We start from the raw sequence: 5398 nt of genomic DNA, 5'->3' as shown, positions 1-5398 counted from the left end.
CCCCAGGGAAGGACATGAAACCAGGATCAGGGACTATCCAGGGATCTCCCACCACTCTGGGCTGGGATTGTCCCTCTCTGGAAATCCAGGTCCTTGAAGGTGAAACGAGTCTCCACAATTCCCGCGGTTTTCTCCCCAGGGAAGGACAGTTTAACCAGGATCAGGGACTATCCAGGGATTTCCCAGCCCTCTGGGACACAGGGAAGGACCAGGACTGTCTTTGGGAATGGTTGGGACTGTCACCCCCTGGAAATCCAGCTCCAATTCCCGTGGTTTTCCCCCCAGGGAAGGACATTAAACCAGGATCAGGGATTTTCCCAGGATTTCCCAGCCCTGTGGGATCCAAGGAATGCCACTCACTTGAAGTACAGGTCCTTGAAGGTGAAGTGAGTCTCCACGATTCCCGTGGTTTTCACCCTGGTCCGGAGCACGTCCTGCTGGGTGGGGATGTAGCTGTGCTGGGAGATGCGCTCCAGGTCGTTCAGGTAACTGGGACGGGAAAACAGGGATGGGTTCAGTGCTGGGAATCTGGGATCGGGATTGGATTTAGTGCTGGGAATCTGGGATCGGGATCGGATTTAGTGCTGGGAATCTGGGATCAGGATCGGATTTAGTGCTGGGAATCTGGGATTGGATTGGATTTAGTGCTGGGAATCTGGGATCAGCTTCAGTGCTGGGAATCTGGGATTGGATTGGATTTAGTGCTGGGAATCTGGGATTGGATTTCATGCTGGGAATCTGGGATCGGATTGGATTTAGTGCTGGGAATCTGGGATCAGCTTCAGTGCTGGGAATCTGGGATCAGACTGGATTTAGTGCTGGGAATCTGGGATCGGGATTGGATTTAGTGCTGGGAATCTGGGATCGGGATCAACCTCAGCGCTGGGAATCTGAGATTGGGATTGGCTTCAGCACCAGGAATCTGGGATCGGGATGGGTTTTAGTGCCGGGATTGGGATTGGCTTCAGCGCTGGGAATCTGGGATTGGGATAAACTTTAGTGCCAGGAATCTGGGATCGGCTTCAGCACCGGGAATCTGAGATTGGGATCGGCTTCAGTGCCGGGAATCTGGGATCAGGATCAGCTTTAGCACTGGGAATTGGGGACTGAGATCAGCTTCAGCGCTGGGCATCTGGGAGCAGCTTTAGCGCCAGGAATCTGGAACCGGGATTGGCTTCAGCACTGGGAATCTGGGATTGGTTTTAGCGCCAGGAATCTGGGATCAGGACTGGCTTCAGAGCCAGGAATCTGGGATCAGGATCGGCCTCAGTGCCAGGAATCTGGGATCAACTGCACAGGAGCTGCTCCAGTCCCTCCCCACACACAGACAAGGGGAATGCCGGGACTTGGGAACGCCGGGATTTGGGATGGATCCGGGGGGAGCTGAGCTGGGGGGAGGGATGTGGAGCTGTGCCAGGTTGGGATCTGTGCCAGGCTGGGATGGATCCCTGTGCCAGGCTGGGATTTGTTCCAGGGAGGGATCCCTGTGCCAGGTGGGAATCCCTGTGCCGGGGGGGATCCCTGTGCCTCCCACCATCCTCCCACCCAATCCCAGCCTGCTCTGGATCATTCTGTGATCTGGGAATGGATTTCCCAAGGGATGCCCCATCCCTGGAAGTGCCCAAGGGCAAGCTGGATAAACTTGGAGCAACCTGGGATAGTGGAAGGCATCTCTGGAAATGGATCTGGAATTGCTGTTCCCACCCCAGCCATTCCAGGCTTAAATTCCACACCATTCCAAGCTTAAATTCCAAACCATTCAAGGTTTAAATTCCTAGCCATTCCAGGCTGAAATTTCAGACCATTCCAGGCTTAAGTTCCAAACCATTCCAGGCTGAAATTCCAAACCATTCCAAGCTGAAATCCCAAGCCATTCCATGATTAAATCCCAAGCTGTTCCAGACTTAAATTCCAAAGCATTCCAGGATGAAATTTCAGACCATTCCAGGCTTAAGTTCCAGACCATTCCAGGTTTAAATTCCAAACCATTCCAAGCTTAAACCTCAAGCCATTCCAGGCTTAAATTCCAAGCTATTCCAAGCTTAAATTCCAAGCCATTCCAGGCTGAAATTCCAAGCCATTCCAGGCTGAAATTCCAAGCCATTCCAAGATTAAATTCCACGCCCTCCCAGGCTTAAATCCTAAACCAATCCAGGCTTAAATTCCAAACCATTCCAGGCTTAAATTCCAAGCCATTCCAGGCTTAAATCCCAAGCCAATCCAGGCTTAAATTCCAAGCCATTCCAGGCTTAAATCCAAAGCCATTCCAGGCTCAAATTCCAAACCATTCCAGGCTCAAATTCCAAACCATTCCAGGTTCAAATTCCAAGCCATTCCAGGATGAAATTTCAGACCATTCCAGGCTTAAGTTCCAAACCATTCCACGATTAAATCCCAAGCCAACCCAGTTTTAAATTCCAGACCATTCCAGGCTTAAATCTCAAACCATTCCAGGCTGAAATTCCCAGCCATTCCAGGCCTTCCCCCGTGCTCCCTGCAGGCAGCCCAGCCCCTCCCGGGTATCCCCCGGGCCCCTCCTGCCCCGATCCCAGCTGATCCCAGCCCTTCCCAATCCCTCACTATGCGGCGGAGTCGTTGAGCTGGTATTCCCGGGATCTGCTGAAGCAGGCCTGCACGCCGGGATCGCTCCAGAGGCGCTGGATGAGCGCGGAGAGCTCGGCCGTCAGCGTCCCCTCCTCGGCACTGCCCGCCAGCACAAACAGCTGCCGGGCGTCGTCCTGGAAAACCGGGAATGAACCGGGAATGGACTGGGAATGACGGCCCCAGAGAGCCCCGACACCCGCCCTTCCCGACCCCCTGGAGCAGCGGGAATCCAGGAATCCTCCCTGTTCCCAGTGTCAGGGGAATCCTGGGCTGAGGGCCCCATCCCAAGGGATCCTGGGACACTCCCGGCCCTGAGGGATCCCTGGATCTTTTCTTGTCCCAAACCCATTTCCAGAATAGAATCCCAGGACGAATCCCGCTGTCCTGAGGGATCCCTGGATCCTCTCTTGTCCTGAGCCCATTCCCAGGTGGATCCCAGATCCTGGACACTCCTGGCCCTGAGGGATCCCTGGCTAGTCCCTTGTCCCAGGCTCATTCCCAGCGGGATCCCAGGAACTCAGGGCCATGAGGAATCCCTGGATCCTCCCTCATCCTGAGTCCATTCCCAGTGGGATCCTGGACCCTCCCAGCCCTGAGAGAATCGTTTGTCCCGAGCCCATTCCCAGATGGATCTCTGCTCCCAAACCCATTCCCAGGTGGATCCTGGGACACTCCTGGCCCTGAGGGATCCCTGGATCCTCTCCTGTGCCAAACCCATTCCCACAGTGGAATCCCGGGATGAATCCTGCTGTCCTAAGGGATCCCTGGATCCTCCTTTGTCCTAAGCCCATTCCCAGAGTGAGATGCTGGGCTGAGTGCCCCATCCCAAGGGATCCCTGGATCCTCTCTCATCCCGAGCCCATTCCCAAGTGGATCCTGGATCCCAAACCCATTCCCAGGTGGCTCCTGGCTCCCAAACCCATTCCCAGCAGGATCCTGGACACTCCTGGCCCTGAGGGATCCCTGGCTAGTTCCTTGTCCCGAGCCCATTCCCAGGTGGCTCCCGGCTCCCAAACCCATTCCCAGTGGAATTCCAGGACACTCACGGCCCTGAGAGAGTCCCTTTTCCCAACCCCATTCCCAGGTAGATCCCGGCTCCCAACCCCATTCCCAGTGGCTCCCTTGTCCCGAGCCCATTCCCAGTTGGCTCCTGCATCCCAGGCACTCACAGCCCTGGCAGGATTCCCGAAGGGAATGCGCAGCCGGCCCATGGCTCGGACGATGGCCACGATGGACTGGATGGTGTTGCTGTAGACGACCCCCCGGTACTGCCGGCATTCCTCCTCGGAATATCCGTCCTCATGGATGATCCTGGAACCACAGAGCATCATTCCCGCTCCCATCCCGCCCATCCTCCTCGGAATATCCGTCCTCATGGATGATCCTGCGCCCACAGCACCATCGTTCCCGCTCCCATCCCTCCCATCCTCCTCAGAATATCCATCCTCATGGATGATCCTGGAACCACAGCACATCATTCCTGCTCCCATTCCGCCCATTCCCCTCGGAATATCTGTCCTCATGGATGATCCTGCGCCCACAGCATCGTCATTCCCGCTCCCATCCCGCCCATCTCCTCCATCCTCCTTGGAATATCCATCCTCGTGGATGATCCTGGAACCACAGCACATCATTCCTGCCCATGCCGCCCATTCCCCTTGGAATATCCGTCCTCATGGAGGATCCTGGAGCCACAGCACCGTCATTCCTGCCCATCCCGCCGTCCCCCCGAATCCTGGGAATCACTCACTTCATCTGCTTCACGATGGTGCTCTTCCCAGACTCGCCAGCGCCTGGAAAGCACAGGGAATATCCCGTTGGACAGAGGGAATTCCAAGGGAAGGTGGCATGTGGGGTTGGGGGGGAGCTGGAGGAGGAGATTCCTCGGGAATAGCTGCTGGAAGAGCTCCCAGTGCATCTTTCCCATATTTCATTTATGGCCACCTGCAGAAAAACCTTGGAATTCCTGAATTCCAGAGGTCCCTGGTGGATCTATCCCTTCCCAAAGTGCTGCTCCAGCAGGGCAGGAAAGGTGGGAACAACCCACCGGATCCAACCACAGATTCTGAGGGATCCCTGCTCCCCTTTTCCTGGGATTCTCCTCCCAGGGGGCCTCTGAGTTTCCCGGGATGCCTCTCCTTGGCTTTTCCCCCAGAACATACTCCCTGTCCCCCGGGATGTTCCCGGAGCTCCTGACCCCATTCCCTGCCTGGAAATCTCTCCCAGATCTTTTTCTTGGGTTTCAAGACCAGGGTGGGGATTCCTGGGAATGCCAGGGAATGCTGGAATCTCCCAACTCCCCCTTCCCTGTCCATGGGAATTCCCAGCAGGAATTGGCAGCGAGAACAAAGTTCCTCCCAGAATCCCTTGGAACGTCCCCAGGAATTCCTTTAAGACCCTTCTGAGCCCTTCCAGGATCCCTTGGGATCCTTCTCACCCCCAGGATCCCTTGAGATCTGCTGGGATCTCCTGGGATCGCTCAGGACCCTCCTCACCCCCCCAGGGCCCCCCATCCCCCCCAGTGGGAGCTGGAGACTCCGATCGCCCCTCCCCCAACCCCCCTCCAAACCCCCTCCTGAGGTCCCAGACCCCCCCAAAACCCCCCTGAGAGCAGGAGACCCCCCAAAAAGACCCCCTGAGACCCCCAGTGCCTCCCCAAAACCCCCCTGGAGAGCAGGAGACCTCCCAAAAAAAAAAACCCTAAGAGCAGGAGACCCCCAGTGCCCCCCCAGAGACCCCAATGCCCCCCCAAATCCCCTCCTGACCCTCCCATTCCCCCCCAAATCCCCCCCAA

The 5398-nt window shown here is 56.4% G+C and overlaps 1 pseudogene; it reads right to left on the bottom strand.

Annotated features, from left to right (window-relative positions):
- Window positions 1–4471, bottom strand: part of LOC113961640 — a 6202-nt pseudogene extending 1731 nt beyond the window's left edge.
- Window positions 4472–5398: the final 927 nt, after the last annotated feature.

Source organism: Neopelma chrysocephalum, unplaced genomic scaffold (assembly GCF_003984885.1).
Source record: "Neopelma chrysocephalum unplaced genomic scaffold, ASM398488v2 Primary Assembly neopelma1_97370, whole genome shotgun sequence".
NCBI classification, from domain to species: Eukaryota; Metazoa; Chordata; class Aves; order Passeriformes; family Pipridae; genus Neopelma; species Neopelma chrysocephalum.
The sequence above is the reverse complement of the archived record's forward strand: the minus strand, read 5'-3'. Positions and strand labels throughout refer to the sequence as shown.